This window comes from Lepidochelys kempii, chromosome 5 (genome assembly GCF_965140285.1).
Source record: "Lepidochelys kempii isolate rLepKem1 chromosome 5, rLepKem1.hap1, whole genome shotgun sequence".
Taxonomy (NCBI): domain Eukaryota; kingdom Metazoa; phylum Chordata; order Testudines; family Cheloniidae; genus Lepidochelys; species Lepidochelys kempii.
In genome coordinates, this window is record NC_136384.1 from 79321477 (window position 1) to 79348873 (window position 27397).

At 38.7% G+C, this 27397-nt stretch overlaps 1 long non-coding RNA gene across 1 annotated transcript in view; it reads left to right on the top strand.

Annotated features, from left to right (window-relative positions):
• The window catches only part of LOC140912074 (uncharacterized), a 106951-nt gene extending 84841 nt beyond the window's left edge, over nucleotides 1–22110 (top strand). Inside the window, exon 3 of the long non-coding RNA XR_012159217.1 lies at nucleotides 21831–22110. This is a non-coding gene — a long non-coding RNA (uncharacterized LOC140912074). The remainder of the gene's footprint in view (nucleotides 1–21830) is intronic.
• The last annotated feature ends 5287 nt before the right edge of the window (nucleotides 22111–27397 follow it).

The window sequence follows — 27397 nt, forward strand, 5'->3', positions numbered from 1 at the left end:
AAACCAAGTTAACATTCAGTTTCAATCTCCTTAGGAGCAACTGTGAGGGAAGGAATAGAAAGAGGGAGAAAGAAAATCTAATGAATATAATATATTCGGTGTATAGAGCACATAGATGGTATAAACATTAAATACTAGATGAAACCCTGTTGCCATTGAAATCACTGGGAGTTTTGCCTCCATTTGATTTCAAGAGGGCAAAGATTATATTCATGGTATGCAGTAGCAGCCAAGCTTTTGTGGGAGAGGGGCCTTGTTCTGTCTATTATATAGCTTGGCTTCCCTTTAACTAGAAAATGCATGAATGGTGTTGCTTTTAATTAATTCCTATTTTTAGTGGATTGAAATTTCAAAGGGACATAGCAAAAAATAGCTTGAGAGGTTTTTAAACCTTCAGGCTTATGGTCTCACTCACCTCTAAACTAAACCAGTTGGGGCAGCTATAATGTGGAGGGAGTTCAAAATCTCTTTGAACACTTTTTCCCCCAGCTCATTGGGTTAATAAAAAGTATCCAGTTTTCATTGCTATCTGTTCTCAGTTTCATTACATTAAAGGCCGCTTAAACTATTATAGAAAACCAAAGAGGTTTTGCCTTGCCTTGGTACATTGCCTTGCTAGAGAACAAAGCAAAAATGATTCTTCTCTTTACAAAGATGCCACTTTTCTTCCTTTTTCTGCAATAGCAAATGCCAGCAATGAATACATTCTCTGGACGCCCTCAAGTTACCCCACAAAGGGGATCATACATATCCTTATCCACACTCCTGTGAGGGCAGGAAGATTATTTTAGGATTGAGTGCTAGACTGGGATTTCGGAAGTCTAGGCTCAATTCCCAGTTCAATCACAGCCTTCCAATGTGACCTTGGACAAGTCACTTGATTATTTCCTGCCTCAGTTTCCTATCTGTGTAATTGGCTAATATTTCCCTACCTCACAGTGGAGTGGAGAAGATAAAAATCACAGATGAGTGAGGTGCTTAGTTACTAAACAGCTAGATACTATGGTCATGAGGGCCATATACATTCCTAGATAGACTAGTAAGCATACAGGATCAAGCCCACAGTGGTCAGGTTTTTGAAAGTTGTAACAAGCGTAGCTGGAAAAAAACTGCAGGCCCACTCCCACAGGCATCTGAGTGCCCTTAATTCCTCTTGATTTGGGGTCTCATTAGGAATTAAAGAAACCTAGCATCTTTTGTTGGGTGATGTTCCTTGTTTCTCTCTGAGCAATATTGTTCAATGGTGTGACTTGTCATCTCCAATGCTTTTCAGGGACATAAATTGCTATTGTGGCTAAATTAGCATAATTCATGTTATCATTCTTGAACCATTCAGTTCACAAGCAAACACAGATTAAACAGGACACAGTAAAAGGAATTAATAACGTGTATTTGTATTTTATGGTTTTTAGTAGTACAGGGCTAGCAGGCTTAAGAGAATAGAAGGTCTTTAGCTCCCCGTGTAGCAAAAGTGAGAGGATTGAGGGTGTGTTCATACTGGCTACCAGATTATTTTGCATATGCTGCTCTTTGGCTCTGCCTGTTGGACAAAAGGAGAAAATTGAGAACTTCCGACCTGCTGTCAGGTACAATTTGTATATACTTTAGAGGAATTCCCTGACTGCCCAAAGCTGTACCATCCAGAATTTCCCCATATTCTACAATTACAAGTTGCTTTAAATGTGCTCTGTAACTGCAGATATATAAATGGGTGTGCAAATTCACCCACGGGAGTCAGTGGAGAAAGTGGGCCACCCTAATCTGGATGTCAGTAAGCCCTGGTAGGGTAGTCAGGATGAAGACAGACTGAAAAAAAGCAATGATTCCTTTTTGAGGTTTGTTTTTGCTTTAATGAGAAAATCTAAGTCTTAACTATCAAAGTTTGTGCTGCTCCGTAGATGCCATTGAATGCAAATTCTTTACAAATATGCAAATTCTCCTATTAAATATTTCGCTTATTTATAAATTTGTATATGTCCATAAACTTCATTTTAAAGTCCATCTGTCCTTCTATAAGTAGTTGAGGGGTAAGCTGAACGAAGTGTGGTAGCTATGGCAGGTAGGTGGTTGCTAAAGAATGTTTGGAGAGTAGATGAAAGTGCAGGGGAAGAAGGAATCCAGGGCAATTGGGTTATTTTTGGGCATGAACACTCAGTGGTTGGGAGAAGCTGAAGATAGAAATCTGTGGTAGGGAAGTTGGGGACAGGTGAGTTTATAATACTGTCCAGAGGTTGGTTGGGAGTTAGTGGGGTGGAGGGAGGGTTGGGGTGAGTTGTGCAGCTGTCCAGAGGTAAATGGTAGCTTGGACCCCATTGATGAACCAGATTAGAGCTGATAGTATCTGAGCTGACTAGCTGGTGTGGTAGTAGCAAACCAGATGGGAGTTAACAGCCAGGGATCAATGACAACCTCATTAGGGAGTGGTAGATTGTACAGAGGTAATGTCTGGAAGCTGCAGTAAGTCCACAGCTGAGGTCACCAGTTGAGGCGAGCCCCTATCTGCACCCATTTTACTGAGAAGGCATTTTATTGGACTTTTGGGTGAGGTGTAGGTGGGAGCCAGAGTTTTGGGGGCTCCCAGTCAGCTGGCAAATCCGTTTGTCTGATTTGTCCAAAATAAAATTGGTTGTGTTCCCATTTACCAGGACTCCCGTGTGTACTGTGAGAAGAGAAGAAAAATACCGTTAAAGGTGACCAGGGTGTTTAGATTTTAGTTTTGTAAAACCAGAAGAGTGAATAGGATTCTAGGTGTTTTAGTTATTTTTTGGACATTATATTGAACCTGGCCTTTGTTACTGCTATTGATACCTGGCAGCACAACACTACTTGTGATGTAGCTCCTTGTACATGGCAAGTGCTTTCAGAATATTCAGTGATACTTGAAGTTCCAAGTAAACACATTGAGTTCTATGTATTACCAATGCAGTGGCCTCTACCTCACCCCCAAACAGTTGTTTTACAGTGTCTAAATAAAAACAGAAAATTACCGGATTAGACTGAGAGACTAAATAAACCTTTACATGTTTTTCCTTTTACTAACATATTTGATTTTTTTTCTGTGTAGGCTGATGTAGATGCTCGCCTTTTTATAGTGCTTTGTCTTCACACAATCACAAAAGCACATGAAATAATAACAGCAGGAGAATTACTGTGCTGCCAAAAGGTTCCCCTCAAGCAGTTAGAATGGAGTCATCATTAGCATCATTTTGAGATGCAGAATGTAGTTATACCAGCAAGCTCAGCTCTTCTGAGACGCAGAAATGTTCTCTCTAGAAATCCAGGAAGATCCCAGTATAAATAGGGATAGGAGAAACCAACCAGAAAAAAAAATCCCTCTCTCTATGATTACACACATGGAATGTGCACCCCTTTCTACAATCATGGAATGAACCTTGTTTACACTTCTGAAACATTTGGATATGTGTTTTCACTTCCAGTTTCTGCATGTGCCAGAAGATGGAAGTGCCAAACTTCTAGCAAAGAAGAGGGTTCTGCTCTATTTTTTCCCCTTAATTTCCCCACTACTTCTACCACCAGTACAACTTCATGTAGAATCAATGTTGCATAGTTCAGGGGAATGGGAATCTGAATTCCTAGCTCTATTTGTAACTTACTGACTCAGTGTAACAAATCGCTTTCCTGTTCTGTGCCTCACTGTACCTGTCCGAAGGTGACCCTGGTCTTTTAAGAGGGAAGAAGCCAGTGCACCTGTGACTGGTCACTTGACCTGCAGTTAGGCTCAAGAGAGGGTCACTGGACCCTAGGGGGAAGGAGACTGGGTGAGTCAGGAAGAAGCAGATGAGAGTTGCCTGAGGGAACGAGCTGAAGGAGAGAATTAGTTGTGAGCTCCCAGTGAGGAGCATGGAGGAAAGCTATTGGTGAAAACTGGTCAAATCTGGGAACCCTGAGGAGCAGAAGGCTCAGACAGTGGCCCCTTGGAAAAGAGGAAGACCCAGGTTGGGCAGGGGAAGCCGAGCCAGAAGCAAGAGGGTTGTTGAGGAAGGGTGTATCTCCATGAGCAGAGGTAGGGCTTCCAGGCAGGGAAATGTGGAGGACTGGAGCACTGCAGGATGGGGAGCACTTGGGGTAAAGACCTGAATGAAGGGCTGTGGGAAGGATGGTTGCACTCGGGCAAGTAGGCCTGGAGAGTGGGACCTAGATTGAGACCAAAGGAACAGAAAATAAAGTGCTGCTATTGACTCTTGGGTGGGTGACTTGGAGGTGAGGTCGCTGGAGAGAGGAACAGACAAAACTGTTGTATCTATACACGTTTATTGTGGCAATTGGAAAATGGTTTTATTACAAGTTTTTGGGGGATTTCCTGAACTGGTGAATATCAATACATTGTGCCCAAAGATGGGATTTGTATTGGACACTGAGAGTTCATGTTCCATTCATGGGTGGAAGAAAGTGGAAACTGAGGCACAGCTGTCATGCTGCAACCTGACATTGGACGGTGCCTCAGGTGAGGGTCGCGCTAGCTCAGTACCCCTCTGTAAAACTTAGTGTTAACCTTTTCCTTACAGATATATGGTGTGAATTAGTTAACAACTGAAAAGCCCTTTCAAAATGAGAAGTGTTTCTTATCAGTGCTAAGTTTCTATTGGATGGGTTTCCCAGTGTTGGATTAATTGTGGGAATGCTTTTTGACTGGCATCTCTCTTCATGGAATTATGTTTTCAAGGACTGCTCTGTGTCAGTCTGTCTCTTTCCTAGGCTTCACTTTTTTTCTTCCACTGTGAGAAAACCCTGTTTCTGCCTCCCACTTTACTATGATCCTTGAAGCCTCGTTTCTCTGTCTTTCTCTTCGCATCTCTGCTGGCTGTCCCTTATCAGCTCTATCTGTTTGAGCTACTGGGCTTTATCTCTCTTCAGTCCTTTTCACACTTCAGAAACCCTTTTGTCTTTAAGGCTATTCCAGCTCTACAACCCCCCTCTCTCCTTCTGACACCACTGTTTTAGGCTGTCCTCTGGCAGCTTTCTTTAGGTCCTCCCCATTCTGTATTCTCTTTGCTGCATTCAGAAGGGAAGTATGAGTTGGCAAAAGGGGAGTCATTGCACATTGTGTCCATTACTGTTTAACACCTGTGGTAAGTAATATGTATCCTGATGGATTGTGAAAATGCACAGAGTTCAGTGGTTACAGTAACTCTCAAATATGTTAATTCTTCTCTACAGTGAGGCCAGGGTACAAAACTAAGAATGTAGTATAGGGACAATTTCCCTACCCTTTTAAAAGGTTCTTTTCTGATATTGCCTCCAGGTACTGTACTGCTTCTTTAGTGCGTCATTCTGCTTTTGTGTTTACCACATTTATTGGGAAGAAAAATATGTGAAAGATGTTTGTGTATATGTGTGTTTGTATATAAAATAAAACACAGAAGATCCACTGAGCCACATTTCACTATAATTCACTTGTCATATTTCTTCCCGCCACTCAGAAGATGTTTTAGTGAGTGTCATATTTCACAGAATAATTATTTTATTATTTGTATTACCGTAGCCCCCACATTTACTCTGAAATATTATCACAAGACATGAAGCTACAATTGCAGTCATGAATGGACAAAGAAAATGTTGTGATGCATTATCCTTAATTTTATTTTGTTCACTTAACTGGTAAGTTGCACAATTCACTATTTTGCAGACAGACCTCCTAGTCATTAGTACAAATTAGTGGGCTTCAAAGAGTCAAAGAATCTCACCTAGAGAAACAGAGAGTCAACATAAAATGGGTTTCTCCAGGCTACAACTCAATGATTTGCCACACAATTGTGATCTGGTGACAATGGGGGGTGGGGTGAAAGTTCTGTATCATAATGCATTCCTGCCAAAGGTGCATGTTACAAGTATGTGATTTCTGTTTACATTTGGTAATATTTTACCTGTTGTTTAAGCATGTCAAAAGGAGAGAAAGAGAAAAATAAACAAGAGGCTCTGAGGTAACTAGGAACTCAGTTCTGCAAACCCTTAGGCCACATCTACACTACCTGCTGGATTGGTGGGTAGTGATCGATCTATCGGGGATCAATTTATCGTGTCTAGTGTAGACACGATAAATAGATCCCTGATTGCTCTGCCATCGACTCCAGAACTCCACCAGGGTGAGAGGCAGAAGCGGAGTCGATGGGGGAGTGGCGGTCGTCAATCTTGCGCTGCGAGGATGTGAAGTAAGTGATTCTAAGTCTATCTAAGATATGTCGACTTCAGTTTACGCTATTCTCATAGCTGAAGTTGTGTATCTTAGCTCGATTGCCCCCCCCCCAGTGTAGACCAGGCCTTAGTCAGGTGAGTAACTCTTACCCATGTGATTCAATGAGCTGTCCATGTGATTAAGGATTGCTCACCATCATTGGGAGTTTTCAGTATCGGGCACTAATAGCGACATTAAAGTGATTTGAGAATTCTTTTGTGCTCTTTTTTGTGCCCCCTCTGAAGTCATTGGGAATTTTTCTATTAACTTAAATGGGAGCAGGAACAGACCCATTCTCCCATTATCTGACTCTTCTTCACCCAACCTACAAGCAGTGGGCAGGATATATTCCCAGTTTTGATTCGTCTGCAATTCAAATGAGCATTTTTAAATAAAACATTAAAACTTCAAGCAATTGCTACAAAAATTAGTGTGCTTCTTCTGTGAAGACTCATTAATAGCATTTTTGGAACACTCAGTTTCCTCTTATCCATTAAAACAAATCAATGACTTATCAGATGTCAATACACTTGTAAAGCAAGCTTTGCAGATTCCATTAAATGTTAAAACCTGTTCACAGGAATGGGATAATTTTGTCTCTCTTCAAGCATTCAGAACACAGGTATGCTTTTCAGATCCTCAAATCTGTGTGATTCTCCAACAAAATGTTAAAAAATAAAAGATTATCCTAATTTGAGAGAGAAGGCAGTCTAGAGGTGAAATACTATGTCTGATTATTCTAACTTCCCTATACTCCCAACAAGGTTCAGGAAGGCTGAGAACATAATGCAGGAAAAAATGGACTGAAGTACAGAAAAGATTAAGTGAGTGAACTATACAATGATGACCTCCTGTATATAATAAAAGCATTTTCTGGTCAAAATTAGGACTGCTGTTGGAGGTGCATGTACAGATTAACTGTGGATATATACAACAGGGTAATTTTTGTCCACTCTGACTTTTCTACTGCTTGATTAAAAGATTAGACATTTCCCCTTGAGATTTGCTCCTCTGCCTAATGTGCTGTAATTGCACAGAGTGCTTGGTACAGTGGCAACGAGCACTATTCTGTAATAAATTTAGGTCACTGCAGAGTTCATCATGTAGTCCTTGGCAACAGAAGATAAAGCGCTGGTTAGTTCATCTCTAGCTTTTAGCCACAGCATCACCGATTCTCCTGTCTAATGATATTAATAGAACTAAATATAGGCAAATTGTCCAAGTCCCAAGGTCTTTTCCTTCCCACTCTGTATGTAATATTTCAGCTAGAGAAAACATACTGTAACAGCATTATAACAGAAATGGGAACCAGAAGAGTTTGTAGTCAAGAAAAAGACAATTACATTTTACTTTGGTGTATTCTTTTTTATTACCATATAGTCCCTCAGATCAATATTCTTGAAATCCTTTTGTTTGTACAAGCCCCTGCACTTATTTCTCCAGTGGAAAGCAGACAGAAATTGTGTAAGGCTTTCAGAAATGCTGACTGCAATAGCTAAGTGTTTGGAATGAGTTTGGGGAGCACTTGGCTACAAGAGAAGATTTTTCTGTTTGTTTATTTCCTTGCTTTGGTATTTGAGACGATTTTATTCATTCGGTTTATTTGTAAAGTGGCCATTCACATTAAATCTTAGCTTCTGGCCACTTTTCATTTTGTTGAAAATGAAATGTTCACTTTGTTGGTTTATGGCCCCCCCTCCCCACCCACGTGCTTCTTGAAGTCCTTTTACTTCACCATCAGATACACAAAAACAGCCCTCAAAGCCCTTCCCCCACCCCCCACAACCCCATTGAAAGTAGCAGGGTTGAAAAATAACATACTAGCTTGGATAACACTGCAAACAATTGGCTTTTTATTCGTTTATTTATGTATTTCACTTTTTTGTGTTCCTTTCCTTGTAGACTATAAGGCTATCTTGTGAAAGGGTTTGAGAAGGAAGCTTAAAGCACTGAAGCATAAACATAAAGCAGTGAGATTAAATGAGGGTCTGGTTTGATTTTAGCACTAGTGTATTTATATTTAGAGCCATGGATGCTGAGCTGTGGTAGATTGCAGAACTAGGACACTGATTCTTTTTTGGCTTTGAAGGTCTTTGCCTTGAAATGTGTTTGAAGAATTTAATAATAATTGAGTGAGGACTGTATAAATCTCCTTGAAAAGATGTGAACACAAAGAGTACTGCCAAAAAAGGCAGACAGTCAGAACATTGGATATGGTTTCTCCCCTCCCCTAATTTAAAGCTTGTACAGATATAGGGGCACAAATTTATATCAGTGGGGGTTTTGCATGTATTGTGAGGAGAATAAGATCCATAATATACAAAAGAACCCCTCTGCACACCCCTCTCAAAATTTTCAACAGTAGTGCCCAAGTTATGCACATAATATATGTTCTTAGGTGCAAGTGGGTAATTATGCACCCAAACTAGTGTTGCCGCCCTCAGATATATATTTGTATATTGTAATGATCCAATAGAAAGAACAAGAAAGTAACACATTGCCAGAATGATTGCAACAAAGGTTTCAGGCTGCATAATAAATTAAAGGGAGCATTTTGAAGTCAGGGAGCTCTAGGAGGCTATATATTCCTCACCTGTGAGCGGAGGAGAATCATGATACTATGTGGAATCTCATTGTGCAATTTTCCCTGTATGCTTTTCAGGGCACTGTCTGTGCCTCATTTTTACCTTAAACCAAATTTATTTTTGCAGACTCAAGCTAAGCTCCCGCAATGTGCCATAAACTGCTTGAAAGCTTATCTCTTTCACCAGTGGAAGTTGGTCCAATAAAAGATATTATCTCACCCACCCAGATATTGTCTCTCTCATATCCTGTGTCTAGCATGGCTACAACAACACTGCATACAGTAGAGTTTAAGATCTTTCTGAATTATGAAACAAAAGTTTCACTCAAGACAGGCAACTTTGAAGAAAATCATCTGGGGATTTGATATGGTATTTGAGATACTTTTTATGGTTAAATCTGTTTTGCTGTTTTAAATTTAAAAGAGGATTCAAGCCTTCTGAAGCCTTTGGAACAAGGAACAAAGGCTGACTCTACTGTATAAGAACCTAAGGCTTCTACAATATCTTGGTCTTACATATCTTAGATATTTTTGGATGACTTTTGGAAGTATGAAAGGAAATTACTGCCTCAAGATGGTTTGGTTGTTTGCCTGTTTAGAAACCTTCATGATGGCCAGAATCCAGATCTCCATACTAGCTGTTTAGTGGATGATGTGGTTACAGTAAGGTTCTTACTAAACTGTGAAAATCTGGAAAAAACAAACAAACAACACTTGACGATCAAGGTCTTCTTCTTAATTTAAGAGATTTCCAGCTTTTGGAGTGTGCAGTCGGTCAATGGAGAAATAGCTACATTTGGGAGTACTAGAAAGACACAGAAACTGATTTCTTAATCTTTAATGAACCCCATTTACTACCTTAAAATTCCCCACTTTTCTTTGCTTTTGCCCACATTCATCTTTTGAAAAGAGTGATCACTATTAGAGTCAATATTTATTAACTGTTAATTGATGGCATCTGAGATACTTTTTAGTTTTCCCATACTTACAAGAGGAAATAAATCAGATACTTCAGATATCACTGTGCATTAATTACCGGTAAATGTTGATTATTTTTAATGCCACCAATTATAGTTATGTATATCATTAGCATATTGTAACCTTTTAGATATCCTGTTATTTTTAAATATGTTCCCTATAACTACCAAATACTGGATACACTGGATGAAATACAAAGGGAACTTTGCATGTTATAATAAAGCACTTAATGACATTCTGACCCTATATGCTAAATTCTGCAGCCTGTTGTGTAAAAATTAATACTACCACAACATGGTTAAAAAACAACAAATACTGAGTGCTGCATTATACTGAGCACTCTGGACATTGGTAGAGAGTTGTTTAGCATGTGTTTCCCTAAACTGTGTTGCTTTAGGGAAATCCATGGCGTCCATTCACTCTCAAAGTGTCTTTCTTTCAGTATTTCTCATCAGCATTGCTAGCAAGGGTACACCTTAATTTATTCAAGTATTTCTTTAATATTTCTTCCAAAGACCATTGTCTGTGAGTGAATAATAAAGAATCTAATGGCCATTTCCCCCAGTCAACCAACCATAAGCCTAGTCCTTGAAAGTTCAGACATTGGGACTCCAACTTGCTACTAAATTTGAGTCTTTTACATGGAAGTACTGGATAGAGGAACCAAACTACAAACTTCCTCAAACATCTATTGGACAACAACCCTTAGTACCATTAAATGTCCTTAATTCCTTTGATAAGATCACCCATGTTTACATGGTGTGGCTATCACAAAGAGGTTTATGAGTCTGCTACACCCATTGAACTCGCAGACCTGGTCTTTTAGCTCAGGAAACAGAGGATTATGCTTTTAGATCCCTAAATCCTGGATTCAATCCCCAACGCTGACAGCTCATCCAGAGGCAGCACATTAATCTAAATAGACAAACTAGAATTAATTTATAACATTATGTCTCTTTTCTTCCTTCCCTGCATGATCACTGGCCAGTATTGCACATTCACTTCTGTCTTCCCATATGTCACACAGTCTTTCTGAGTCCATTCTCTTTTTAACTATCAATATTTTGATGATCCATTAATATGTGCTTTATCTGATTAAGGTTTCTTCTTGTTCCCTTAGAAATGTAACACTTGGTGACCTTGAAATATGAGTGTTAAAGACAGAATACCTTATCTTGCTGCATGTCACTGTCACCAAATAAAGCTCCTATTGTGGGTTCTTTGAAATGAACTGGTGGTCGTAAGAGAACCTCTACTGTTAAACCTTCCTTAACACAAAGTGTGCGTTATTTATTTATGATGTTACATGAATCATCTGCTCTTTCCCTGATAAGCCCAGGGCTGTGTGTCTTTCATTTCAGCTGACATTTTGCTGCCATTTGCCAGGCTAAGTAACTGCTGTGCAATCACTCTGAGCTGATGCATGGTCATTGTTTTGCACAAAATGGATTTTTAAGTCAGCTGAAAGGCTTTTTGAAGAATATAATTTGACAAAGTAAATTTTTGCTCATATGAGGGAAATCAAGTAGGTCTGCACCAAATGTATTTTTTAAGATAGCTAAAAGGATTTCTGCAGAGAATTTCACAAAGTATTTTACTTTTGTGCACAAAGCAAAAATGGATTAATTTTGAACAAAAAGGATTTCTCAGGGCACTGAATGGCTTTTCTCTGGAATTAAATGTATTCTTAGGCTTTCCTGATAAAATGTTTGAAAGTAGTGTCTTTGGAAAGACAAATAGGTGCCAGTTACATTTTTTTAGAATGTATTTCAAATAATGTAACAAAATGATATTTTCTCTACCTTATATTTGGTTCTTTTACCAGAGATCATATTCTGAATAACAAGTTCTGTTTGTTAGCATGCTCAATGCATTGCATGATTTTGTAGCTTGTCTGATCATCCCCTAAAATGGACAGAATCACTGAATATGTTGTGCACAGAGCAACTGAGCGTTATTTTTTTTTAAATTGTTAACTGTAAGAGACAGAAAAACTGAACGTAATTCAAGGATAAGAAGTTTTGCCTGAAGTTGTTTGCTGCTAAGAAATTTTGCTGACAGGTTCACTTGGTTGCCTATACTCCCATTTGAGTAAAATAATGTGGAAATATGCAACCGTACAAAAACTGTCTAACAACTGACAAGTTCCTGCCATGTAGAGATTTAGAGACTGGTTATTAATAATTTATGAGCTTCTTCTACCATACACTATTTGTAGAGCATAGTAAATGCAGAGGTGTTGCTTGTAGGTCTGGTCAGAACTTCCAATCTTTACTTCTTCAGAAGTTTGGAATTTTTGTAGACTTGAGGTTGGTAGGGGTGGGTGTTATGGTGGATCATATTAAAGAAGTTCTGTATCAAAATCACAAATGAGTTTGATTCCCCATAGTTTAAATTCCAGGGTATTACTAATTAAGAGGTCTCTTGGTTTTTGGTCTCTTATTTTTACTGTTTCTCTCCCTCTCTGTGTGAAACTTGCAAGCTGCTAATTGTGTTAGTACATCCTAAGACAGTCTGTTCTCAAAGCAATACTTTGTAACAACAACTACTCACACACAGAGAGACTCAAAGCGATACTTTGTAGCAACAGAAACATCACACAGAGAATCCCCGCCCTTTTGTTGTATTCATCTCACTTTGTTAACAATTGTGATTAAAACAGAGATAGAGGATGTATGTGGATGGATGCTTCCTGTGGATAATAAATGAATGATCAGGGAGGTGCCAGCCTAAGAATCCAGTGTCGATCGACCGAAGAAGGTGTCAAGTGGAAACAACCAGAGGACCCCCGGAGGGCAGACTGGAATCCACCCAACAGCCTCAAGAATGGGAGAACCGAAGAACAAGATAACATCTGGCAGCATGGAGCCGTCAGGAATGTGCCATCTGCTGATTGATTCAGCAACAGCATGATGAAGCAATTCCCATACACTGGCATAGGAATAAATTCCTATAAAAATGGACTCTAGAAACTGAGAACTTTGGGGTCTAAGTCTGCAAACCAACTTCCAGGAGCATCAGATGAGCGTCTGACAAGGCCCTGCTCCCTCCTCGTGTCCAGGCCACCTGGCCAGTGGCTTGGCACGAGCAACTCTAAGTCTGGTAACTATGATAACAACCTTGCAGAACCTGTGTGTGTGTGTGTGTGTGTGTGTGTATGAATGAACGTGTGAATAAATATGAAATTGAATGGAATGTTATAGCTATAACTAACTGCTTACTATGATTCTTTCTGTATTCACAATAAATGTGGTATTTTGCCTTTTTCCCTTTAATAAGACCCTGCTGGTTTTTATTTTATTGGTATAACATGGGGATGGGGGAGAACGGACAATTTTAGCATATGAAAATGTAATGACATTCATCATCACTTTGTGACATTTGCTGTCATTTCATGAAGCCATGCCCAACCTAAATTGTACTTTCATAGGAAAATATTGTTTGTTATTAATATACACTTCCATAGTGCTTTTCATGTAAGAATGTCAACATATTTAATAAACATTGAAGAATAAAGCTTCACAACACCCCATGATGTAAAATAGAAAGCTATTATTATTATCCCTGTCTTACAGATGGGGAAAATTGAGGAACTGATAAATTAAATAGCATGCTCATGGTTATGCATGACATATGTTTCATGGCCAGCAGGAATAGAATCCATATCACTTCAGTCTTAGTCCTGTGTTTTCACCACACAGCCATTCTATTTCTCTCTTAGCAGGACTTTTGGTGTGCAGTCTGTAATAAATTTAAGGGACAAATTTACAAAGGTGGTTACAATGGTATTATTCTATAATGGCAAAATGTATTTTAATGTCTTCAGAGAAAGGTAGGATGAGCAGAAAATATTTTCTTTCATTCCGTTTCTTAATCACAGATGTGTGAAATTCACATTCCCATGTAAAGCTTGAGCACGTGGGTTTTGTACAGGGGAACTATATTGATCGTACCTCAAGCACTATCTCCTTAATAACCTAGAGACAGAATGTGGCAGTCATGCAGTCAGACCTTGCTATCATATTTCATAGGTTGTAATAGGAGCTCAGATCTGATACATTCTTCTCCACCGTCCCATATGGAGTTTTAGGTAGTAGATCCACCCACTTTGTGGGCCTTTTTCTTCCTCCAAATTTTAGAATTCAAGAGCAAAACCTCAAATTGTTATTAATTCCTTGGAAATAGATTACGGATGTAAGCACCCATCAGTGCTCTTGTTGGGGATGCTACACATTTGTTAGTCATTTGTTATAAAATAGTAAAGTAGAGCAAATAGTCTTATGCGCCTGCTGTTGTGTCAGAAATAATTGGCTCATTAATCTTACTCATATTAATTTAGTTACATCATGAAGGTCAAAAGCAAGAAGATACTTTTGGGTCCTCATCAAGTTAAAGACAGATATACATACATGCAGCAACATTTCTTTCTCTATAAAAATCCAATTTCAATAATGTGAGCAATTTAATTAGAAAATAATGAGAGACTGGGCAAGACACAGGAAAGCAAAAAGACCACACATCCACAGAGAGAAATGAATGCAGAAAAACATACTGTTCATGCGACATGTTATTTGCATCACATTCCTGTGAAAATGAAGTCTGTCTATGATGATGACAACATTATCAAATGATGTTGTGCATATGGATGTATCCATAATTCATATCATTTTTGGAAGTGAGGTCAAACAAGACAACAGATGATTCATTGGTGAAACAAAGTTTAACTTTGTAAATGAAAATTGCCCCATCAATAGAAAAGCTTCTGTCAGGAATTAGATTAGTAAAGACACAACAACATGATTTTTTCACATAGATGATAGTTCCTATCCTCTTAAATGCTCTTTTATGATGCCCAGCATAACATACCACTTCAGGACAAAGATATGTTTTGGGGATCTTCAGAATGTGCAAAATATGGGAAAAGCAACACAATATGTCACTAGGGAAATATAACTTTGTGAGAAACCTTTATATTCTTTCTCCATTGTCTGGCACAGGCTGATGATCTTGGCCTTCAAAAAGACCAGTGAACTCATGCTGATGTAGCTTGAGGAAATGGAAACAACATGCAACTTCACTGATAATGCCATTGAACCTGGGCGGTAAGACTGGTGTGTCCTCTTACAGCCAATAAAAAATATGGTTTTCTTGTCTTTTCTTTTGCCCAGAAAAACCTGGATAGGCTCATCTCTTGATGACTTACCTAAAAACTGCAAAATCACAATGCTGGTCCACTTATTTCTGTTGCTTATTATGCAACTTAATCCTGTTTCTTTATTAATAACAATATTGCCTGACAGGTTCTTAAACTCTGGTTACTTTACTGTTTTGCAATGGTTAGCTCCTCGGACACTGTATCCATTTCCTTTGCTATGATCTAAAAAAATAAAATAGCTATGAACTGACAAACATTCAGACCTCCCCAGTAGGGATCAGGTGGTGTATTATGTGTGGGTAGCTCTCAAGAGGAGCAGTCTAGAATTGCAGCAGATCATGACTAGGGCTCCATGTCTGTCACAGAGGTCGCTGATGTCATAGATTCTGCACGGAGCCAGCCACTCAGGCAGCCTTGAGGACAGCCACTCTGGCCGCTGCTGGAATGGCTCTGTAGCCAGCCCCTAAAGACTGTCCCATAGCCAGTCGCACCAGCTGCTACTGTGGCGGCCCTGGGCAGCTGGCCCGGGGATCGCCCGAGCAACAGCCGATGTGGCTGGCCCCAGGGACTCAGCAGTCTTGGGGTGGCCAGAGCAGCAGCTGGTCCCCCAGGGCTCCCTCCCTCCTGGCAACGGCTGAAGTGGTAGCAGCCTCCCCCACAGTGCCCCCCCCCCCCAAGGAATCAATCATGAGTATTTTTTATATAAATTGTGGACAAGTCAGGGGCTGTGATTTTTTGTTTTTTGCCCGTGACCTGTCCATGACTTTTACTAAAAATACTCATGATTAAATCGTAGCCTTTATCAGGACTGAGGTTCCTAGAAGGAAGACAGAGGCTATATACCCACTGTGTATTATCAGAGGACAGTGTCTTCATTTGCTTTTCTCATTTGCTTTCTAAATCTTGCTTGCTCATTCATCCCTGATATAGACGGTAAACTCTTGGGGCAGGAAGAAAGGGGGAAAACTGAATGCTCAAAATTTAGAAAAGTCAATCTTTTTTTCAAAATGTTTCTGAACAGAATTTTGAAATGAAAAAAATTGTTCTGTTTGAAACCCTGAAAAAGAGAAACAATTTTGAATTTTTTCCTAGACTTATTTTTCCATTTTTTGACCAGTTCTAATCTCGCCACCTCCCGCTCCCCCACACACAATACACACACACACGTACACTACTGAAATAAAATAAAAACTTCATTAATTCACACTCCTCCACCTCTACAGTTTTGACAGACACCAATTGGTGGTTTCTGAATACTCCTCAACACAGATTTAGTAGTGGATTAATTTCTTTCAATCTCATTTTATGGAGATTTCTTTATTTTCTCAAAGTATACTAGAAAATATTATAGTAAACCCTAAATTTTAAGAAATAGGTACATTTTATGTACCTTATCCCTAGATATATTATGTTTGTTCACTTAGGCCCCTATTCAGCAAGGTATTTAATCACAGGTCTAACTTTAAGCACATAAAAAGAACAGGAGTACTTGTGGCACCGTAAAGACTAACAAATTTATTAGAGCATAAGCTTTCGTGGGCTACAGCCCACTTCATCGGATGCACAGAATGGAACATATAGTAAGAATATATATATATACACATACAGAGAAGGTGGAAGTTACCATACAAACTGTGAGAGGCTAATTAATTAAGCATCTGAGGAAGTGAGCTGTAGCTCACGAAAGCTTATGCTCTAATAAATTGGTTAGTCTCTAAGGTGCCACAAGTACTCCTTTTCTTTTTGCGAATACAGACTAACACGGCTGTTACTCTGAAACCTGTAATTAATTAAGATGAGCTATTATCAGCAGGAGAAAAAACTTTTGTAGTGATAATCAAGATGGCCCATTTAGACAGTTGACAAGAAGGTGTGAGGATACTTAAGGAAAGAGATTCAATATGTGTAATGACCCAGTCACTCCCAGTCTCTATTCAAACCCAAGTTAATGGTATCTAGTTTGCATATTAATTCAAGTTCAGCAGTTTCTTGTTGGAGTCTGTTTTTGAAGGTTTTCTGTTGCAAAATTGCCACCCTTAAATCTTTTACTGAGTGGCCAGAGAGGTTGAAATGTTCCCCTACCAGTTTTTGAATGTTAGGATTCCTGATGTCAGATTTGTGTCCATTTATTCTTTTGTGTAGAGACTGTCCGGTTTGGCTAATGTACATGGCAAAGGGGCATTGCTGGCACAGGATGGCATATATCACATTGGTAGATGTGCAGCTGAACGAGCCCCTGATGGCGTGGCTAATGTGATTAGCACATAAGAATTCCCAGTGAAGACATTGTTACTCACTAATTCTCAGAATTCAGTAATCCACAATGGGCCTCCCAGTAGTCAGTGTGAAACAGTGGAGTTTATATTTAACAAGAAAGTGGAATTTTCTCTTTTGTGCAATGTGTGGTAACTTGGCAAATCTTGCAAAGTTAAGGTTCCATTTAAATTGCAAATAAGAGGAAGGGGGAAATCAGTTTCCTGAAGGAAAATAGTGTAGTCTTTTTCCCTGTCTTTGGCTGGGTCTTGTCTGGTGTTATGCTTCAGTTGGTTTTGATATCAATGTACAGGTCAGATTTATGTCTGGTTACTTTTAAATTATGTAGGTGTTACGTCTCAATATTTTGTGTATTGCGGGGGAAAAACCAGGAACAGTTTACAACAACAAATAAGTGCCGAAGTGGAGGGATAAGTGAAGAGAGTTGCTCACTTCTTGGAAGAGCTGGACTTCCAGGGAGTATTGTGTCTGCAGCAGGGTGCTAGAACTGGAGAATGAATGAAAGGGGAGAGAAGAGCCTGTCCCATTTGCCTCAACGTATGTCTCTGTCTGTTTCTTATTATTAAACATGACTCTACCATGTAGCCTATCCTGTTTTTATAGCTAAGTCTCAGATGTAGGTGGGAAATGAATCCACAATGACGACATGTGTCTGTTCTGTTATAGTCCAGATTAACTCTTGATCTGTATTCCTGTGGGTGTCATTGGATCATGCGGTCTGAGTAAGACTGAAGACACCAAATCAATTTGATTTCTTTAGTTTTATGCACTTTTTACAATTTAATGTTGTGAAATGACAGATGTACTGTTACCTGGAACCATGTGTTCCATTTAAAGAAAAATGCTGGTGAAAAGTGTCCTGTGGGGAGTGATAATAGGGCTTGTAGCCTTTACATCATTCACTCTCCAAACTCTGAGTTGTGGAGATGCTGTTCAGTTGGTATAATGCTTCTTTTATGTGGAAGTTGGAGTGGCCTGCAAGAGCGGAGTAGCAAATGATCCTCACTGACCTAGCAAATTAGCTTGGAGGAGAATAAGAGTATAAAATAATTGGTGGAGATATAAAAATTTATTGAAAGGAATGCATTTACTCAATTTTTCCTGATCTAGCTAAACTATCCCCAGCTAAAGATATTCATCCAAGATTCTCAGACTAGGTGTCTAAAGTTAGGATTTTCATCTCACTCCATATTTTGACATCTCAATTAAGTGGCCAGATTTTCGTAATTGCTGACTACCCCATAGTTGCCATTAAAGGCTTCCTTTTTTGGAGGCTAAGAACTTGTGAAAATTAGGCCACTTATTTAGGTGCCTAAATATGGATGTAAAATCCTAATTTTAAACATTTACTTTCAAAAAATCTCAGCCATGTATCTTTGAAGTTGTGTGGTTTAATTCTGACTTTGCACTCTAGTGAAACCACACACAGAATTTGATCCTACCCTCACTGACTTCAGTGTTGCAAGTTAAAGCCCTTATGGCAGAATACGAAGTTGGAAAAATACCATTTACTTGCATTGCCTTGCCATCATTTAAAAATGGGCTTGACATCTTAGCAAATCTAAGTCAATACTTTTGCACCTAATAGCCTTTCCATTACTTTAAATCCAATTTCACAAGCACTATTTGCCAGAAAATGCAATATTTACCAACATATGTTGCTTTGGTCAATAGAGATATAATATTATTAATGACTGGCCCATTACTAATTTTATTTCTTGATTAAGTTTAGCTTATTTTTGATCCATAAACCATCAATCAATTGTATTATTTTATATATATAACTAAACAAATGCATTTTTTTTCTTTGGGCCCCATAAATTGCTCACCACATGTAAAAAACCAGTTGCTAGTATTTTTCATGAGCATCCTTCTATTAAAAGGAGGAGCACTGGGAATTGGGAGACCTGACTTCTATTCTCACTCTGCCATTGACCTGCTGTGTGACTTTGGGCAAGTAATTATCCTCTCTGTTTCCCCTCACACTTTCTCTGTCTTATCTATTTAAAATGGAAGTTTTGGGGAGCAGGAAAGGCTTTTTACTATGTATTTGCACAGTGCCCACCACAATGGGGCTCTGATCTCAGTTGGGGGGGTCTTTAGACACTAATGTAATACCAATAATAACTAATACTATTCTCTAAAACTTCACTTCTGATCACTTCTGATCATGAAAGATCTCATGAAACTTTTAAAAAGAGTGGTGGTGGTAGCTTGGGTGTCCTGGTCAAATCTTGTCTACATTAACCCTCCCTGCTGTTTCAAAACCTGTTGTGCACTTTTGCTGGGCAGAATAGCTGTCATGGTCCATCCCAGAAATTGCTACATGTAAGTGCTGGGTATAGAAACCTCTTTATATAGATTCTGAAAAGAGGTTTGAAATATGAATTAGGGGCACACAGTTTTATTCATGGCTACACGCAGATGGTGGGCAGCGGGCCAGCATGTTAGTTCTGGTCATATTTATTGTACGCCATGGCTTTGTTGATTTCAGCACCTCCTGGCATTTTGTGCAACGCCAGTTCTTGCTACTGCAAGTGAGCCATTAAATCTCAGGAGGACATATCAGTCATGGCTTTTATTATTTAAAAGTTCTGTGGAAAGTACTAAAAGACTAAGATGGGGGGGGGGAGAGGGTAAAAAAAGAGATGCTTCACCTCAACATTGACAGCTGTACTTGATCATATTTTCTGTGGGTATTTTAAGATAATTGCATGTGTCCATTTCCATATACACATGGACAATATTTTCCAAAGTATTTCCATATTGTAGCTGTGCCATTATGCTTTTTTCCTGAATTGTAACTGGTGTGTCCTTGATTAAAGTATTTACATTCTGCATGATGATTGGTTTTCTTACTTTTAAAGCTGAAAATAGGTATATTGCTGTATATTTCCATCTGTATGTTTGTCATGGCCATAATTTCTCTGAGTGAAAATAGTCAACATTTAGTCGTTTTCACCCCAGCCTGCCTGCCATTGTGCAAGACTTTTTTCCCATGAATTTTCAAATGCACTTGGGATTGGCCTAACTGTGCTCCCATTGAAGTAAATAATAAAATTGGCATTGATTTCAATGGGAGCAGAATCGAGCTAATGTCAAATGTTTGTGAAAATTTCACCCATGGTTCTATTTTGGAGTTTTGTTCTTTTTCAGTGCTTTAAAATACCAATAACAGCTGTTCATCATTTTCCTAAAGGAAAATGAACTGGTGGAACAAATATTTTAATTCTCATGACTATTTTTTATTTTAAAAACTAAAATGATGACTTCTGCATTTTCCTCTTGTGACAAAGTCATGGCTTTTCCTAATGTTTTCTCACAGCCAACTGACCTTACTTGTAAATGTGCCATTGCAAAACCCTTTCCCACGAATTCTTTTTTAAAAAAATCAGTAGCATGTGCGCTGTGCCTCACTCAGGGCAAAGATCACCTGGTGTTTGCATTCGGTAACACCTTCAATGAACCGTATGTTTAATGGCATTGCAAATAGTCAGGACTGCCTGTGGTCCTAGAGCCTTAATAAAGATGGGTTTCAGAGTCGCAGCCGTGTTAGTCTGTATCCGCAAAAAGAACAGGAGGACTTGTGGCACCTTAGAGACTAACACATTTATCTGAGCATAAGCTTCGTGGGCTACAGCTCACTTCATCCGAAAGCGTATGCTCAAATAAATTTGTTAGTCTCTAAGGTGCCACAAGTCCTCCTGTTCTTTTTAATAAAGATGGACTGACTTTAACAGCAGGCATCAAAATTCTCTCTGTTTTCATCAGTAAAGAGCTTTTCTTATCATTTACCTTGGTATTGAAAAATACCCTAGAAGACACCCCCACCAGTTCACCTAGCTGTTGATTTGGAGTGAATTAAAGGAAACATACTGTGAAAGGTGAATAGCTGGGGAAAAAATGAAGTATAACATTAAACAATATAAATGATCCAGGCTGTTGCTCTAGCAAACCTTACGGCAAGTCTTTTCAATGTCATGCTTTTGTAAAAGTCTTTTTAGACCATGCATGTCTTTCTAAACAAGACAGACAAAAGCTTTTATTTTAAAAGCAAACAGCTAAGTGAATTGCAATACACTTGCCATGAATAGTAACGAGTGGATTTGTGGCATGTTCCTCTTTTTAATTAGCACGTTGCTATAACTTGACTGCTGTTGCTGCTATATGGATGAGTGCTGCCTTATTACAATGCATCCAGAGGATACCACTTGGAGCAGGTCATGAAAAAATTTAGGGTGAGAAGGGACAGAGAAACAGAGTGTTCTTGGGATTCATTTGAAATACTTGCAGGTTTTGCTTCCTTTTTTCTGAAACACAGTGGCCATCAACATTGAAAAGAATTCCAATTTTAGGTATTTGAATGCCTAAAACTAGTCTACATTTGAAAAATCATGAGGGGAAAATATTACAGAACTGAATTATATGTTGGGTAAATGAAGCTGTTTTACTGCAAACCTCACATGAATTATTAATAAAGACTAAAGCATTTATTAGAATCACTTCCCTGGGTTCCAAGCCATTTTCCGTTCGTTTTTATATATTATTGCATTTTTAAAGGTTTTTAATTGAATAAAAGGATAGGCAAGACATTTGAATTCATGTAGCTGTTTCATTGTCTGAAATTCTTTACAAAACCCCTGCAGAGTCTCCACCTGAACATGCATTTGGAAGTTGGGTAAGAGTGAGAAAATGATCTACGGAGACCTTGAATGAAAGGGAAGGTGGAGACTAGCAGGAGACGGTGGCAAGTGATGGCAGGAAGAGACAAAAGAGCTTGTGCAGTGGACTCCATATTTCATGCCTGCCACGTGGGCAATCACAGAAAAAATATGTTCTCCTGATTCAGCCAGCACTGTAATTGTCTGTTTAAAATATGCATGAAAAGCAATATAAGAATAAAATAGTTTCTCTATTAATTTTTCTCTGTAGCTAAATAAACATCATTTTCTCATTATGTTATAATTTTGTTCTGAGCTTTTTGGCCTGATTCTCCTCTCACTTATACTGGATTTACACTGACAGGGCATGATTCAGTGTTGCCCTAGGGTCATTTTGTGCCAGCTAGGTTAGTGCAAAGGAGCTTAAGAGTAGGCTTCATGCTCAATGAATACCCCTATTTCAGAGGGGATCCCTGTGCAGTTGCAGACTGAACTCTGTCAGCTCCGCACCTTCATTGCAGCAGTCCTGGGTGAAGGGGGTATTTGGATGTGGGTCTGAAGGTGCAAGAGGTCATTGAAGTTGGGCTGGAAATAGATCTGTGCTTTGGTGATTTTGCACCCTGAAAACCCTCCAACAGACAGAAATTCACATAAAAGATGCCAGAAGTGTTTAAATACTAATGCATTGCCGGATACTGTCCAGAGTGAGCAAGAACAAAACAGAGTCCGTATTATGGTTCCTGCACAGGACGTGATCTGCACTCTATAAAACAGTGTTAAATATTAACACAAATACTTCTGACAGTAAAACAACCCAGAAGCTTGTTAAAAAAGTGAAGTTCTTGGATCTGGAATCCCTATTTTCTGAAGTGATTTACTGGGCTAAAATATTCTCCACAGTAGCAGAGGCAAGAGAACAATTATTGTAGTTTGTGCAACTTGAAATGTCTTTCCTGAGGGAATTTGGGGTGTCAAGTGCACAATGTGTTAGAGGAATAGGATGAGCAGTAGAGAAAATGCAAATTGGTATCACAAATAATACTCCTAACAGTAATTAAATATTACCTACAATTTGAATTCTGATGTGAGACCAAAGCTTTTCTAACAGATAGATGTGTAACATATATTTATATAAGTTTCAGAGTGGTAGCCGTGTTAGTCTGTATCAGCAAAAATGACGAGGAGTCCTTGTGGCACCTTAAAGATGAAAAAAATTTATTTGGGCATAAGCTTTCGTGGGCTAGAGCCCACTTCATCAGATGCATGGAGTGGAAAATACAGGAGCAGGTATAAATACATGGAAAGATGGGAGTTGCCTTACCAATTGTGAGGTCAGTCTAACAAGACAATTCAATTAACAGTAGGATACCAAGGGAGAAAAAATAACTTTTGTAGTGGTAATGAGAGTGGCCCATTTCAAACAGTTGACAAGAAAGTGTGAGTAGCAGTAGGGGGAAATTAGATTTAGGTTTTGTAATGATCCAGCCACTCCTAGTCTTTATTCAGGCCTAATTTGATGGTGTCCAGTTTGCAAATTAATTCCAGTTCTGCAGTTTCATGTTGGAGTCTGTGAAATGTTTATGTTGAAGAATTGCCACTTTTAGGTCTGTTATTGAGTGACCAGGGAGATGGAAGTGTTCTCCTACTGGTTTTTGAATGTTATAATTCCTGATGTCAGATTTGTGTCCATGTATTCTTTTGCGTAGAGACTGTCCGGTTTGGCCAATGTGTAAGGCAGAGGGGCATTGCTGGCTCATGATGACATACATCACATTGGTACAATGAGCCCCTGATGGTGTGGCTGATGTGGTTAGGTCCTATGATGATGTCCCTTGAATAGATATGTGGACAGAGTTGTCATCGGTGTTTGTTGCAGGGTTTGGTTCCTGGGTTGGTGTTTTTGTTGTGTGGTGTGTAGCTGCTGTTGAGTATTTGCTTCAGGTTGGGGGGCTATGTATATGGATGTAGACCAAGATTTTCAAATGTGGCTAGCTATTTTGGGAGCCTCAATTTTTGGGTGTCCAACCAGAGGCATCTTAAAAGGCTTGGATTTTCAGAAAGTGCTGAATACCACATCACTGTGAAAATCATGTCCCTAAAAGAAGGGTAGGTACCCAAAATCATGAGTAACTTTTGAAAATCTTGTTCATAATACAAAGTGAGAATATAAAATGATGTGGTGTGAGAATAGTCTAAAGGCCTTATCAACATGTATTTGAAATGGTCACGTTGTTACTCATTATTAGTGAAGCCATGAGCATATTATGCAGGCCATTCACAATGAATGGCCATAAAACCTTTAAACTCACATACCATCATATTTTTGTATATGCCATATATGCTGCAGGGAAAATATTTGGGAATGTCTTAGAGAGTTCTAAGTAATGCATTAGGACTACTTCTTGACTCGCTCAACCTGGAAGGCCCAGTGCAATATTACTGTGAGTCCAGATGTGCAGGACTGAGAGAGAGAGAAAAAATAAAACTAATAAATGTAAAATTAATCCAAAAAGTGACCTAAAATAGCTGGTGTGTGTGTGTGTATACATATATATAAAATCAGGATTTTAAAGTCTGATTTCTTGCGAATTTAAGGCTAGAAGTGAATTTAGAATCCCTCTTCCAATGGGATAAAACTCTTCTTTTTTGTCCTGTAGGGGTAGTAAGTGTTGGATTTCAAACCAATGACATCATTAGATATAGAAAAATTGCCCCTAGCCCAGGGCTGAATTTTACCCATTCTGGGCTTTGGGGAAGGGTTGATTCAGGGGGGAATTCCACAAGTGTGGGGGGAAGAGAAAAATGGCTCTCGCTGGTTGGTTTTCAAAAAATGGCAGCTTTATGAAGCTGCTCTGGGGGTGAAATGTTAAAGTAAGTACCAGGGAGGAATAGTGGGCAGAGGGTAGGCTATGCAGTCAAGATGAGTGATAAATACATATTTCATCTGGATATACACACACCTTGTGTCTGTGTCTGTGTCTGTATAGTATAATTTCTGAAAGGTACAATTTGTGTATATATATAAAATACATACAGACTATTATAGTGAACTGTTAATTTATTTTCCCTGCCACAAGGTATATCTGACTGTGTAGACACAGCTAGTAGAATCTATCTCAAATTGTTCCAGGACTTGCCTACAGCTGCAACTAATAGTGTACCACAGTGTGATGTGACACCTTTCCTGCAAGATCTTTGGTGGAATACATCTGCTGTACAGTGGGGGAAACAAAATATGTGTCTTGACTAAAATTTTAAGTAGAAAGGATTCAAACTGGGAAACCTTTCGACATAATTTGCAGAGTATACAAATTAAAACCTAATGAGAAAAGAGTACACTGGCAGACCCTACCTTGTTATCTGGCATTGATGTGTATACCGGCATGGGTACCTAGGCATAATCTCCTGAAATGTATTTTGCAATTTAAAAAAGAAACTAAAATAAGAAAAAGAAGTGAGAGCAGCATATATAAATAAGCACCACTTGTGACAAACCACATAATCCCACACAATCCAAGTAATCCAGTTCATTTCAGGACATGAGCATCAGAGCTGTGTGTTATTAATTCTGAATGGTAGCAAAGGGAAAGTCGCCAAGTGCTTACTGAAGCCTCATTTCTTGTTTGAGCGGCTGCTTCTTTATCCTTGCTTGCCAGTTCTGAGTGTATTTCAAGGAACATTACTGAGAACAAAATCGAACACCATCAATATTAATGATCTGAACTAGGAAGATAGCTTTTAGTGTGCAAATTAATTACCCTAATCACAGGGTTTTTTGTATCCATTTTAATGAAATAACTATTTATTTCACTGAGTCCTGAGCTTTTCTTTTGCAAATAAGGCACATTTACATGATAAATACATGAAATTTAAATGGATGACTAAATTGAGAGAAAAAAAGACCTTTTTAAATACAATTTTCATAGGAAAAACATCTAGATTAATGGGTTGGTTAGCTGACTGGCATCTGTGATTAAATCTTTTTAACATATGTCAAATAGAATTTAATGGACCTCAGGAAATGTCTACACAGTCAGTAATATTCAGGGTTTAGTGAAGATACACTTTATCTACTATCATTTGAAGTGTAGACTGCCGAACGCATCTTGCAAGTGGTTGCATGCTGCAACATAGAGACCTTACAATGCAGAAATAATATCCAGCATTCTCATCTTTTACCCTGTATTCTCCCTCACCCTCTCTTTCCCTCTCTCAAAATAATTGTCATGATTTTTATTTTCAAAAGTGGGCCCGCTATAAAAAATGGAGGCCTCTGAATATTTGCATAATCCCTCATATTTAATCACTGCATGCACATTTGTTTCATATTTCTGTTTTCTAGTAATGACAAGAAAGGAGAAAACGCTTAGTTCAGAGGAATTTTAAAATGTGTCTCTTACATTCTATGTGTTTTGAAAACTTTATTTATTGTGGCAGAGCTTTGAAGGGCCGCAAATTCAACAGAGGAAAGATTTGAAACACATTCCAGCTCATTTTTTGATAACAGTGCTGCAGAACAGAGCATCTTTCTCTGCTTACATTTTTCCAGTTGAGCCACCAGAGACATCTCCAGCTTCCTTTGATTTGAAATGATCAATTGCAGCTGTGGCAGTCAGGCCGGGTGCCCCAGGCACAATGCAAACAAGTATCTCTCCCAGCTCACTAGGATTTACATTTCAATTGCTGCCACATTTTTAAAGATAATTATAACCTTTTTATATTAATATTTTTCTGTGGCCTCTCTGATAGTCTAACAACATAAATATTAATTTAGCACATCAAGAAGAACATGCATTCTTCAGTGGAATGACTTCAACAAAAAAACTGCCAAAAAAAACAGATGGCATCAAACTTGTCATCAGAATATCATAGCAATATCCTCATGAAAGAGACACTTCTTCTGGGTCTTATTTTGCCTACCTTTTGCACTCTTTTTGAGATTACCAGTTTAGAGAATAACTTTTCTGGTGACTTAAGGTCTACATGTCCCATTACATGTTTGCTGGCTGTCTTGGAGGTTGTGACTTATATGCCTCTTAATAGTATCTTTTAGCATGGGAAGAAATATTAAACAGGTTTAGTTGCCTTGATGAACTTGATAGTCCTGAAAAGAGGAAAGGGAAAAGGGCCACCAGTACTACTGAGAACATATAAAGAGTTTTGTATTCCATTTTTACTGCAACCTTCTATTATGTGTATTACCATTACATCACTTTATTTCCTCCAGCTCATGCAGTAGGAAAAAGCCATCATACTGCATAAACAGATGTTGCTTCACTTACATTGTCTGATCATGCTCTGTGGACCATGATGCAATTTTGCTGCCTGCCCTAGAAATGTTTAGCATATAGTAGGTATGGCTTTTTATTTTTTACTCATATATTATGTAACTACATGGATTCTCTTAAGGGCTCATCACCCTGCATTGTTCAGTATCGCTCAGGGTATTTACATTCATGCATAAAAATATCAGAGAAAGAGTGTTTTCTTTAGTAACTGAAAAATAATTGGAGCTACGTATATTAGGAAGAAAATTGATACTAGTGCCCGTC